At 37.4% G+C, this 13,978-nt stretch overlaps 1 pseudogene across 1 annotated transcript; it reads left to right on the top strand.

Moving 5' to 3' along the window:
• Positions 1 to 5,610: 5,610 nt before the first annotated feature.
• Positions 5,611 to 7,469, top strand: LOC105809906 (annotated as a pseudogene). The gene has a single exon (XR_001137475.1). The product of XR_001137475.1 is annotated as a bifunctional purine biosynthesis protein PURH pseudogene (transcript).
• Positions 7,470 to 13,978: the final 6,509 nt, after the last annotated feature.

Genomic DNA, 13,978 nt, shown 5'->3' with positions numbered 1-13,978 from the left:
CAGGTATTCTCAACAAACATACCATAAAAATTATTAGCAAACTCATATTAAACAACTACTATGTACTAGGCACTATTATAAGTGGTTTAAAGATATAAATCTTATTTAGTAGTTTTAATAATTCAGTGAGGCATGTCAGGTGTTCCCTACAGTTTCCAAACCTTAGAATCACCAGGTGAGCTTTTTAACAATATCTTCTTATTCATTTAGGAGGGGTGAGCATCAGTTTTGTTTAAAAACTCCCCATTTGATTCCAAATTTAAAGTGGGTTAATAATCAGTGAAGTAGGCATTATTAACACCTCCATGTTTCAAGAGAAAACCCTAACTCAGAGAGGTTAAGTAACGCAATAATTACATGATGAGGCCAATCTGACTCTAAGACTTGAATTCTTAAATGATGTAATGGTAAAAACATCCTTTGGCTTGGACACATCTGGATTCAAAACCTTACTCTCCACTTAATAGGTATTTGGTCTTGAGCACATAATGTAACACCTTTAAGACTTAGTTTACTCAGCTGTAGAATGGACATAATGGTAACTACCTCACTGTGCTTTTGTGAAGATTAGAGAAAACAAAATGTATGTAACATGGTAGGTGCTCGATAAATGGTAATTGCTATTACTAATACTGAGACAATGGTATTATTAACAAGCTCTGAGAGATGGAGAGAGAAAACCTCCATCTTGCCAGGATATGCTTATTTCCTACTTGTTTGAGCTGCTGCTTTTTCCTAGCATTTAAATATTTAATTAGTAGAATATAATATTATTATAATTCAGATGCTGCTTATCCCAACCTGAGGCCTTGAAATAGCATTTTGAATTCCTAATATTTAAGTATTAAGTTGAAAGCATTATATTCAGAACACAATTTAAGGCAAATTGGGGATTATAAATGAAACCTGCTGCTCATCCCATGGCAAGTATCTTCTGGAAAAGTTACTAGTTATATGACACATGTATTACATTATCCACTAATGTAATTGGCATTTGCTTCCTTTTATTGGTTTTAGTCTGACCTTTCATAAAACTGGTCTCTTTTGTTTCCATTACTTTATTTGGAAGATAATGTGGTCTGAGGGCTAGATCTGGTGCCAAGAAATGCCATAGTTCTAATCTCATTGTGGTCCTTGAGAATTAGTAATTATTAATTTTAAGATCTGCACCTACAGAGTGAATCAAATTATAAAATAGCCCTAGTGATGTTCTGAGAAATAAGGCACAAATGTGTGATCACAAATGAATAAAATGTTTGTATTTATTTACTCTCGGCACCATACTTCCAAAATGGCAGCAGCATTTTAGAAAGGCAACTGCTCCAAAGAACTGTCTTGTCTTTCTGTCAGTAAAAGAAGCTCAAGAAAGGAAAAATCTTTTCTCATTAAGAAGAAATTTCACTCCAGAAGTGTATGGGAATAGACATGTATAATATGTGTGGTTTACCATATGCAATGAGAAGAGTCATAAGGTAGAGCAGGGCGTATGAGGATGCCTGACTCTGGTCTTCATTTAACTGAAGTATTAATTCTTTGAGTCGTTTGAGTGTTTTTAACTGTGGTGTCTTTTTTACTTTCAGTAAAGTTTAGGAGAAATTGAATGGTAAAAATGATGTTATTGACTTTGCAGGCAGTATAAAAACATAACTACGCATGTTGCTCTTCCAATATCACATCCCTACAATTGTTAGATGCACAGACATTACTGTTCACATGGAATACACATGAGGGTTTAGAAAAAAATAGCCATCAGTTATCTCAAATATACCAAAAATTAAAGTTTATTATCTCAATTCAAGATGCCTCTACCGGCAATTCAAAATAGTAATTGAAGAACTCATAAAACTGTTTCCTTTATATAGTTCTAAATATTTAGCATTTTATCAATTACCAGAAGAAAGAGAAAATATCTTAAAAGTTTTCAACTAATTAGTAAATTTACACTTTGTAGAATGAAATAGTTTAAAATGTAGTTAATATTATTTGTCTTTCTTTACAAAAGGCAGTACATTAATATACAAAATTACTGTTTTTAGGTTTTTATTTGTTAAAGTGAATTACACATTATTTTAAAAATTGAAGTGTTAAGCCTTCCCTCCCATCCTTTCTCCTTTTCTCGTACTGCAACTCAAATGACTTCAAGGACATGACCTAGCTTTGTAAAATAATGTTCTGCTGATACAGAAGACAATAATTCAAACATAGATTGAATTTCACTTTCTAATCTTAAGGGCTTTTTTAAAAATATAAATTTGTTTGGAAAGTAATAGTTTGGTGTTTACTGAACCTCAGACTTTGAGACGGAATCTTTGATCTCTTACTCACTCTCATAAATCTCTCAGCAGCAAACCATATTTCGGTAACATAAAACACCAGGATCACAGCTCTCTCCTTTACTGCTCGGAGAATTTTCTCTGTGCTAGACCTTTTTATAATAAAAGAGCATCTCATCTTTAACTCCACAATATCTTCCTGGAGTTAATTATCCTAATGCTTTAGTCTTCAGGATAAGCAGAAATGGAAAATAAAACAAAAATAAATTTAAAAAGGAAAGGATAAAGATTTTTAAGATGGTTTTAGTTTCATTTTGAAAATTCAATTCATACTTGAAAATAATTTCCTATTCATCTTTTTTGTGATTTTTTTGAGATTTTATGAAAGATTGATTAATTTTTTTCATTTCTTTCTCTGCCTTGAATCTAGGTTTTTTTTTATAAAGCTTATTAAATATGTTCGAAGACTATTGCAATATTTTCTGATAATCTTGGAGAAAAACAAAACAAAAAATCCTGTAAACCATTATATAAATAAAAACAAAATGATTTATATTACTTTCCTTTCTTGTCCTATTGTCCTTTGGGCAACTCTGCTCCTTTTCTCTCAAACCGAGCAAGTCTTGATTGCCATAGCTCCTTCACTCTCATTACAACTCTGTCTAGAAGCACTGGCATAGCATCCGTCCATCTGTTCACAGAGCAAATACAGCATCCCTCAGACAGGAACATAGTACAAGAATTATTTTTAATGTTTGTGTACTTTTGAGTCAAATAAATATAGAAAAGCAAATTATGATTTTGAGAAGAAATTGGAAAAATTTAAAAAGCTCTTTATTTCTTTCTTCTTTTTTTTTTTAAACTATGTGATTGCCTTCATGAGTGGTTAATTAAGTAATAACACTCGACTACGTGCTTGCGTCAGATTTGGGAAATTCTGATATGAGAATTTTTGAGGAATTTATAGCCATTAGTTAAGTACTTTTTCGAACTTTCATGGTTCAAAACAAAATAAAATTTAATTATTCAGATAATAACAATTTTCTTCTGTAAAGAAGGTTATTCTTCAAAATATTTCATTTCTGTGTTATAAGGAAATACATCTCTGTATATTGTGAACAAATGTTAGATTAATATATTAATTGAACATTGCATTCTAGGATTGTCTCACAAGTATAGGAACCCCCCCAAAAACCCCTAAAATAACAATAAAGGCACACATTTTAGAAGTGGTATTGTTCTAGTTCAGCATTTTTAAAATGCTATATTTTATGGTTTGTATCTTATCAATCGCCTTTTTTGCAATATAACAGTGTCAGTGTGCCCATTCCAGAAAAAAAAAAATCCTCTGAAAGATATCGTTCCCCAGGCCACTGTATATTTGGCCCTAACTTTAAAAAAAAGAACAAAATATGAGAGGAAGTACATAGGTTTTGCACAAACATACATGGGACAAATGAAACAAATCTGAGATGAAGCAAATTGTTTGCATGTGTGGCTTTATCTTTATAGCCAAAATGACTTACTCAGTCAAACATGTGAGCTGAACCTGGCTTCAGCTCTAGAAATTATCCCAACCTATGCCATGCTGCCCACGCAACCTCTCAACTCTGTGAGAACAGAGTTTTAACTCTGCACACTTACACATGGCAGGTAGTGTGCTAGGCTCTGTTCTAGACGCTGTAGGTGATAACAAGACAAGACATGCCCAGAGGGCTCACGGGACAGCAGGCAGAGTAGTTAAAAAACAAAATACAGTAAAGCATAATTTATGAAGTTCATAGGGATTCAAAGAGATTCTGCACCAATTTAAGGGGGTGAGGGGATAATAGAAAAGAGTTTCTTGGAGGAGTCTTTCAAGGATACAGAGGATTTCAAGTGGTGGAGATAGTGGGAGAAAAGTTGAGAGGCCAAGAAACCCAGGAAGAGGAGGTAGAAAGTAAGACTTTCATGGTAGGCTGGGGATAAGAAATAGGATTAGCAACGTCTTATCCTTTCATTTCTCAAGCAAGACTTGAGCCAATTAAACCATGAGCAAGATTGCTTTGCCATGGTAAGAACTACTTGTTAACAATTAAAAATGAAAATCTCTTTCATATGACTGCATCCAGCTCCTTAACTCAGTTTAATGGAGCATTCAATGTCAATATAATTTGGTGACATTACTTAGAACTGATTTTATTGCTTTACATATATTTAAAGCTGAACATTTTCTTTCTATATGTGCAATAATTTAAAGTGTAAACTAATTGGGAAAACAATATTTCAACAGGCCATTTTGTTTCATGCTTGAAATAAATGTGAGTGCTATCTGTACTCTGCCAAATGACTTGTTTATTCAAAGCGATAGATCTCTGGGAATTTTGTAGACCCCAAATAACAATTTTCTCATCAGCATTTTCATTTTTCTATTAGCATTTTTCATGTTATCTAGGAATCAAAACTAATTTATAAATAATAATACTTCATAGGAATAGTATTTCATGTGTGTGATTATCCTGGTCTGAAAGGTATTGGGATTATATCTGAACCTATGTCTATTTTGTTTACTCTGGAGGAGTGAATTTTGTCAAATTTTTTGATTTAATTTTTTCTACAGATTTATAGAGTAATATTATTATTCTTATTATGAGAAAACTGGTGATCCTCAATGTAAAATAATTTACCCAAAAGCTAGTAAATGGCCTGGCCATTATTCAAATACAGGCCTATTAAATTCCAAACCATATATTCTTTCCACTATATTACAATATCTTTCTGAAAGAAAAGAAAGAATATGAGATCCTTCATGTCAAATTGTAGTGCTTAGATATAAATACGTAAAATTATTTCTCAGATTCCTTTGTTATTGGTGTTTTATTTATTCCTTTTAGGTTGGACATAACAGTGAAATTTTAAGGCCTCAAACTTATATTGCCTATTTCATAAACAAAAGAAAGCAGTTTATGGAAATTCACTCATATCATCTCTATCCTGAAATTGATAAGGCACTAATTATTTCACATCAGTGAGGATAAAAACTCAGCAGTGTTTGGGATTGGAACATCCAACACTGTTTCCCAAATCTGAAATTTATTTTGCCAAGAAATTTTTCCCATAATTTAAAAACCATGTCTTGTGTAAAAGATAATAGGGAAATTTAATCCAAATATTTCTGATTCATTTATACTCAGGCTCATTTTTTTGGGGTGGGCGGTAAGGGCAGTTATGAATAAAATTATTTTCAAGAACTGAATAAAGTGTTTTGACTTTTTTCACAAATACAATTTTTAATGGAGTGGAGTGTAAATTAATTAAATATCAAAGCATTGAGGGTTAATTTAAAACCTAGGAACTGGCCACCTCCCTCCACACGTGGGGTCATCACTGCTGCCAGCCGCTTGTCCCTGGACCGGGCTCCTGCGGCCTTGGCTCCCGACCAGCTCACCCTATTTAGTGTCTCTGACAAAATCGGGCCTTGTGGAATTTTCAAGAAAACTAACTTCTCTTGGTTCGAATCTAATCACTTCCAGAGGGACTGCAAAAGCTCTCAGGGATGCTGGGCTAGCCATCAGAGATGTCTCTGAGCCGAGGGAATTTCCTGAAATGTTGGGGGGATGTATGAAATCTTTGCATCCTGCAGTTCATGCAGGAATCCTAGATCCTAACATTCCAGAAGATAATGCTGCCATGGCCAGACTTGATTTCAATCTTATAAGAGTTGTGCTTGTAATCTGCGTCCCTTTGTGAAGCAGTGGCTTCTCCAAATGTAACTGTCAAGGAAGCTGTTGAGCAAATTGATATTGGCGGAGTAACCTTAGTGAGAGCCGCAGCCAAAAACCATGTTCGAGCGACAGTGGTATGTGAACCAGAGGACTATGCAGCAGTGTCCACAGATGCTGAGCTCCGAGAGTAAAGATGCCTCCTGGGAGACTAGACACCAGTTAGCCTTGAAGGTATTCACTCATATGGCACAATATGATGAAGCAATTCCGGATTACTTCAGGAAACAGTACAGCAAAGGGATATCTCAGATGCCCTTGTGGTATGAAATGAACCCTCATCAGACTCGTGTTCGGCTGTACACAATGAAGCCCAAGCTTCCCATCACAGTTCTAAATGGAGCTCCTAGATTTCTAAACTTGTATGATGCTTTGAATGCCTGGCAGCTGGTGAAGGAACTCAAAAGAGACATTATAGGCACTCCAGCTGCTGCCTGTTTCAAACATGTCAGCCCCGCAGGTGCTGCTCAGCGAAGATGAGGTCAAGGTCTACAAGGTCTCTGATCTCCATAAAACCCTTACTCCCATATCAACGGCATATGCAAGAGCAAGAGGGGCTGATAAGACGTCTTCATTTGGTGATTTTGTTGCATTATCTGATGTTTGTGATGTACCGACTCTGAAAATTATATCCAGAGAAGTATGGTATTATTGCCCTGGGATATGAAGAAGCCTTGAAAATACTTTCTAGAAAGAAAAATGGAAACTACTGTGTTCTCCAGTTTTATAAACCAGATGAAAATGAAATTCAAAAACTCTTCAGTCTTTGTTTAGGCCAGAAGAGAAATAATGGTATCATCAACAGGTCGTTATTTAGCAATGTCGTTACCAAGAATAAAGATTTGCCGCAGTCTGCCCTCAGGGACCTCATCGCGGCCACCATTGCTGTCCAGTACACTCAGTCAAACTCTGAGTGCTACTCTAAGAACGGGCAGATTATTAGCATTGGAGCAGGACAACAGTCTCAGATACACTGCACATGCCTTGCAGGGGATAAGGCAAGCTCTTGGTGGCTTAGACACCATCCACAAGAGCTTGCAATGAAGTTTCAAACAGGAGCAAAGAGAGCAGAAATCTCCAATGCCATCGACCAATATATGATTGCAACAATCAGCAAGTATGAAGATTTGATAACGTGGAAGGCACTGTTTGAGGAGGTCCCTGAATTATGAACTGAGGCAGAGAAGAAGGAGTGGGTTGGCAAACTAAGTGAAGTTTCTGTCAGCTCTGATGCATCTTTCATTTCAGTGATAGTGTAGATAGAGCTTAAAGGAGTGGTGTGGCATACACTGCTGCTAGCTCTGGATCTGCTGCTGACAAAGGTGTGACCGAGGTTCGTGATGAACCGGGAATAATCCTAGCTCACATGAATCTTCACTCTCCCACCACCGATTTTTATCACACGTTATTTTATGGTCTGCAGATGTGCAGGTGAATTCATGCGTGGAATTTTGAAAATCACTTGTTTTAAAAAATAAGACATTAAATCTTAATAATTGGATCCATAAAAAAAATCCAGGAACTATAGATAACACAAGTTACATAGAATAAGGAGCAAAGGGAGGGGAAAATGTTGGAATGAAGAGATAGAGAAAGGAAGGGAAAAGGAGGGAAGAGAGAAAGGGAAGGAAGTAGAGCAAAGAAAGGTAATTATCTGATATTTTCATATTGCTTTAAAATTTCAAATGTTTTTTCACACGTATTACCTCATATTTCCCATACTTTTCAGGTATACTACTTCTCATTTCTCACAACTTTGAATTCAATGTCATAATTTTTACTTTCAGCTAAATAGATTCAGATTGTTTATGTGAAGTGCTTAAGGTCACACAGGTAGTTGTAAGAGAGCCACTTTAAAATCTTTCTGAAACAATTTGGGCTATGAATAGTAGTGTAGCTGTGATTTTAATCATATCTTCCTATGCGAAGTATAGAGCTTTACCTCTTGCCAGTGATTCTCAACTTGAATATATATCTGATTAACCTGGAAGTCTTGTTAAAACACACATTGCTGGGTCCCATCCCCAGAGCTTCTGACTCAGGAGGTCCAGGATGAGGCCCAAGAACATGCTTCTCTCTCAAGTCCCAGGAGAGACTGATGCTGCTGGTCTGGGGCCACTTTGGAACTGCCAATTTAGCCAGCCTTCTGGAGGTTTGGCCTCTGTGTAGGAGGTCTGTATCAGCCACTACTGCTCTCATCATATGTGAGCTAGGACTAGAAATTTGGAATGAAATCTAATTTTTTTCCTTTCTCATTTTTTCTAACTTTTTCTATACCAGGAAGAGTTCCTTTTACAATTGGCCTGGGTGGCACAAGCTAGAACATTCACAATCCAACAACCAACATGCACTGCCCACCTCCAATTCCCTATTCTATGGGGCCTTCCTGACTTCCAGAGTCACCCGAGCAGTGTCATTTCAAGGATTCAAATGACTACCTCCCTTGCCTTTCAGTCAAATTGCCCAAAATTCAAATTTAGATTTTTTTTTTTTCCCGCACATTAAGGAGGTTTCATCTCACATTTTCCTTGCCCAATTGCAAAAAGCTGGGGAAATTATTGGCTTTTCAGTCTAAAGAGTAGGATAGCCCACAGGTATGGAAGAGAGTCTGGGTAACATTCCATGGGAGGAAAATGCAATTCCAGAGCCCAGGGTAGGAAAGGGGCCGGAGGGAGTAGACAGCCAGGAAAAAATGCCAACTGGGTTTGGGAGATGTGAGAGGAAGATCCTGAGAAGACTGAGGGAAGGTACAAAGCAAAGCACAGAGGAGACTCTCCTGCTCCAGTGGCCATGCTCACCCTGACAGGCCTTCCACGTTTGCACCCCACCCTCCTAACCAGACAGTGGGTGAGACTGGTGAATGATCAACCCTAAATGGTCAGACTGGTTTTTTCAGAGCAAGAGAAAACACTCCAGAAAAGAGTTTAGCTAATGTTCCCAGGACATCATCAGAAAAATATGATCTATAGGAAATGAAAGTATTGATAATGTTAGACAACTGATAATGCTAAAACTATTTGCATAAAAAATGATAAGACTTTGGCACCATAAGACTATCTCTCTGAGTTGTGAGGCTGTTCAAGAAGTCCTGCAAGAAAAGAGGGTCAGTTTTAACTTTTGAAAACCTCCTATACTCTTCTCTTAGTTTGTGGCTTTAAATAGCAAAAGCTCAAGTCCCTCCTGAGTCAGGGTGATGTGAGGAAGCTGTGACTATGAGTCCCACTGTCATTTATTTTTCTTCAGTATCTCTCTGTGAAGAAATTTTTGGATGAATGACAGGAAGCATTATGAGTTGTGCACCCTCAAAAGATATTTCACACACTCCTTTTTGGACGTTTTGTTATTTTTCTTCAAGTCTATATCCTTTCCATCTTGTGCAGGAAAGATCATTAAGCATTTCAAAAACATAAATATTTCACCTTCAAAACTTTTGAGACTTCAGTGGTAATATTGTTATTATAGAATATAAATCTAAAATAAAATTAATTTTTCTGCCCAGTACCTATCAGATGCAATTTAGGGGAAGTTCTTTTATATTTTTACCCTACCGGCATAATGAGGTAGAAAAGATAATTTATTCTTTTTCTTATGTATTGCCCCCAAGTCACCTAGGTCACAAATCACAGAAAGGCAATGTGGTTTCATTCTTCTGGGGAGTCAGCAGATATATCCTCAAAGTACTTTTGTCAAATGCATTAAAGTAATCAGGGTGAATCCATCTAAAATGTTATTATTATCATTATGTGTTGTCAATGTTTTTTATGGATTATAACTCATTTTTATAAGTAATATGGCATTTGGTCTTTGTAAAAATTCTGTAAAGTTATCCTATTTTGTGGATCAGAAAACTGAGGTTCAGGAACTTGAAGGGACTTAGTTCAATCAACTGGTCAGGAAGTGATGGCAGAGGATTTGAAGGTGCTCCAGGTTTGGGCTTTTGCACTAAACTACAAGTCTTGTCTTTTAACAGAGCACAGTTCAAGATGTTTAGCTCTTCAGACACAGGACAGAGAGGAGGGGAATTCACCCTGAGAAGCATAGCTCTGAGTTTTAGAATCTTCCCCCACTTCCTCCTCCTCCTCCTCATCCTTTTCCTGACCAAGCCTAAATTGAGCTGCTGATTAAGGACAAATTCCTTCAGGCACAGTGCTACAAGGACATTACAAAGGTTTAGGGTTCTCTCTTCTCCACCTAGCTAAATGCGAATCATGCCAATTCCTCAATTCCTCCTTCAGGCAAGGCTTCCACTGGGGAGACAGAGATGGGGCAATTTATCAGTAACAGTCAAAAAAGCCAGTTCTGGTTCCTTCCAGGTACAGATGCAGGGGCCTAGACGTTGTTACCAATACTTCATAAAAGGTTCTGTGCTCTAAATAAAAAGTTTAAATATTTAAGACCAGATCCAATCCCATAAAAATGTGTGTTATAGGCTGTCATGACATTTCGTCTCCTTCACCACATGGTGGCCAAGAAAATTAAACTCTCTGCCACTTGCATCCTTGACCCTCCAACATCTCAGGGGTGCAGCAGCCAATGTAGCATGCTGGCGGCAAGGGAGGCAACAGAAGGGTGGGACTGCCCCATCAAGATAGCCACGACAACCCAAAAGGGAGATTTTTTCATATTTAGGCTGGATATATGGATTAACTATCAGCCAAAGATTTTTGTCTTTAAATAGAACATTTTGTCTCTTTTATCTTTGTTAATAAAAACCTTAGATTTAGATTCTTTCTGATTTCACTATTCTCTTTAAGTTTTACTTTGAATGAAATCTTGGATAGACTGAATAAAATCCTAGTTTATCTCTCATCATTTCTTCCCCCCACCCCTGTCTCTGAGCCTGTCTGATTTTGCTGTTTAGGGAAGATAAGGTATTAACCTAATGCAGGGATTTTCTAGGAAAAACCTGCGTGCATTATTTCCGCTTTACTCCCATTTAGAAGCTTTGTGCTTTTTTTCAGTAATAAACGGAGGGGAAAGCACATTGTAAAACACACTATTCAGAAACAGTTTAGGCTCATGATAGGACAGTAGTCTGCAGCAAATAGCAATATCAAACAACGAATTTCCAAGGAGCGTGGGGTTGCGCGTGAAAAGTAAACCAAAAGCCATTTGAGAGTAGAACCGAGTCTTATACCCTTGTTTTAATCTCCTTCTGTTCTTAAATAGCTTCTTATCTATAAAAAATATGCAATAATATTTATATTTGCTTCTCTATAAGTTTTTTTTTTCCCTCCAGCTGACAATATGGCTCCCCTTACCAAGGCCAGTGTATATGTTCATAAGTGAAAAATTAAAACAACAAGCAGCCTGAGGCTAAAATAACAAGTAGACCATGTTGCCCTGGGTACAATCCCAAGGCTGCCCTAGCTCTGTGGTGACACCTTGGTGGTCAATCAGTATTTGCCAAGAGGAAATAAGGATGCTAATGTAATTTATAGGCCATGCACTGGAATTAGAATCAATTCCAAACATGTGCAGATTGTCATTCATGCTGAGTATCCTTGCTGAGTGTGGATGGTAAGAGAAATTTAAGTGTTATTAGAGGGAATCCAGTCCTCAGCTGGCCAAATAATGACAAGATTGCTTTGGGAAATGAAAAACTAAGAGGCAGTCGGGATTCCTGGAAAACCAGAAAAAGCCATGGGATAAACATCCTGGATTTCCCCGTAGATGAGACCTCTGAAGTTTCCAAAGAAAGCTGAGAGTTCAACCAATACCATTAAACAAGGTGATGAAATAAGGACACTATTAAGATTTAGGAAGTCACATAGTGGCTTACTTGCCTAGTTGGACTTATTCATATTTAACATGGAGAATTTATAGAGAGATTTCTGATTTTGAGAAATTCTTAATAATTTTTCTGGGAAAACACCAAAATTCTAGAGCTTGGAGACAGGTTTTCTTGCTCCCTGTCTCCCTGAAAACTATCCTTTTTATCAAAAAGTTAAAGTTTTGGTTTGGAAAAGAAAAATGGCATTGTACTTTTAGGCAGCTGGCTCAATTAGGACCTAGATGCCACAGAGTAGCCAGGTGGATTTCTGTTAATAATATTCTTCCTCCCTGGAATCCTATAAGCTATTACAACTGTGTTACATTATGATTTTGTATGTATTTATGTCTAGCTGTGCTACTTCACTACCTGAATATCTTTTCCTTAAGAGCAGAGATTGTGCCTTACTCATTTTATACCCCTTAAGCACTTACCACTAGTTTCTAGCAAGTATTTGATAAATATTCACACGTTATCTTAGTCCAAATTCCCCAGGAAAATAACTGGGGCAAAATATCATTCATTAATGCTTCTTGGGGAGTGCATTCCCAGGGAAGCAGGAATGCAGGAAAAGAGGAGAGGAAGAAAAGGAGAGAGAACAAATACAAAGGATGCGTGACCTAGTTGGCCACTGCTTGATGTCAAACAGCACTAATTCTTTGATCTTACAGCTCTGTCTTTAGAGAGAACATGTGAATAAGTGCATCTCAGGACAGTCCATCCAAGGGGGAGAAAGAAGATAATTTTTTTCAATATCCTCTCTCATTGAGCAAAGGTTTGCCCCATAGGCATTAACTTCCCTGCCCTTCCAAGTTGCATATGCCTGAGCCCTGAGTATGTCTGCAACACCTCTACCTGACAGCAACAGGTAAACAGGAAGTTGACTGGAGCTCACACAGGCAGTCACCATATCATCAGCTGGGACAGAACAAGTGGCCAAGGACCCCAAAGACATATGAGACCAAGAGAACCTCAGATGAGGCTAAAGAAGTATCTTCTACATTGCTCAAAGTTGCTAGTGTTCTCAGATTAAGGACTGGCTGAAGCACCAAGATTTTGTTAAACTATTTTCAAGGTGTACTGGGACAAACATCACTTGACCATACTTGTACTATACTGTTAAGGAACTGCCTTGAAACATTTTTATCACAAACATTTGTCATGTACACTATCTATGAATCATATATACTGTGAAATGTATGTACCTCTCCCTGCCCTGCAAAATGACACAACATAGTCCTGGAGTCAAGCTTATCAATTGAACATCACACAGTGGAACATATTGTTAATGGTACAAATGCTCATTTTTCCTCAAGATTTTCCAACTGTGAAAAATCATGAGAATATGTTCATAAACACAGATTAGCATGGTGGGTAAGCATATTTATTCCATACAGGTAAATGCAATCTAAAGGGTTATCAAGTAAGCTTCTACTCTGACTCAGACAGGTGCTGAAGATGCATGGATAAGACAACCCTGCTTTCAAATTGCTCACGCGTGAGGAGGATGAATAGATATCTATACAACGGTGTTGCAGTATTGGCGTTTCCACACTGAATACACATCCAGTGGAGAGAGTGATTAACGGAAGCCTGGGGAAATGTGGGAAAGATTTACAAAAGAGACTACGTTTAAGTGAGGCTTTAAAGAATAAACAGAAATTCACTAGGAGGAAGAGAAAGGGAATGGTATTCTAGACATAAGCAACAGCAGCAGAGATAGGCTCCTATTCCAGTCAACATAATCCTTACTGAATTTGAGAAACACTTCTTTTCTCTGAACTTTATATGCATATGGTGTTACAGACTTAAGAGTGTCTTTCATCCTATCCCTGGACTTGAATTTAAATTTGAATTGGAGTGAAGAGAAAGGACTCACTTAAAGAAGCATTAGAGTGAAAGCTGGAAGGGGTACCAGTGCTCAGGTCCCCAGGGTACAGCCAAAGCTGGAAACTCTCCTTTCACTGCTCTATTTCCTGCCTGGGGGGATCAAGCCCCTTTCCCTTTGTTTAGTTTCCCAGGAATACTTCAGTTGTTAACATCGTCTCAAGCAATGGAGGATGGGTAGTGAGCAAAGTGAAGGCATGGAAAGTTTAAGAAAATTCTGACAGGGGCTGAAAATTCCCCTGGGTTCTACTCAACTCCCTCAAAGTCCTTTGTTCTTCTTTAAT

Source organism: Propithecus coquereli, unplaced genomic scaffold (genome assembly GCF_000956105.1).
Source record: "Propithecus coquereli isolate 6110/MARCELLA unplaced genomic scaffold, Pcoq_1.0 Scaffold200, whole genome shotgun sequence".
NCBI lineage: Eukaryota > Metazoa > Chordata > Mammalia > Primates > Indriidae > Propithecus > Propithecus coquereli.
Note: the sequence above shows the minus strand (reverse complement) of the source record. Positions and strands in the feature narration are given on the sequence as shown.